Raw genomic sequence first — 390 nt, forward strand, 5'->3', positions numbered from 1 at the left:
GGGGGGGGGGGGGGGGGGGGGGGGGGGGGGGGGGGGGGGGGGGGAAAAGGAAAGAAAAAAAAAAAAAAAAAAAAAAAAAAAAAAAAAAAAAAAAAAAAAAAAAATTACGGGGGGGGGGGGGAAAAGGGGGAAAAGGGAAAAAAAAGAAAAAAAAATGTTTTTTCGACAGGCTTTCCGGAAAAGGAAAGGACGAGTGAAAAAAAAAAAAGGGAAATAGAAAAAAAGAAAGGGAGAAAGGGAAAAATATAGCAAAAAACAAACAAGAGGCAAATATGTTTGTTTTCAGCGCGGGGTTTTGGTGTGTGGTGTGGGTGTGTGTGTGTGTGTGTGTGTGTGTGTGTGTGTGTGGTGTGTGTTGTGGGGTTTGGGGGTGTGGTGGTGTGTGTGTGA

Source organism: Penaeus monodon, chromosome 39 (genome assembly GCF_015228065.2).
Source record: "Penaeus monodon isolate SGIC_2016 chromosome 39, NSTDA_Pmon_1, whole genome shotgun sequence".
Classification (NCBI taxonomy): domain Eukaryota; kingdom Metazoa; phylum Arthropoda; class Malacostraca; order Decapoda; family Penaeidae; genus Penaeus; species Penaeus monodon.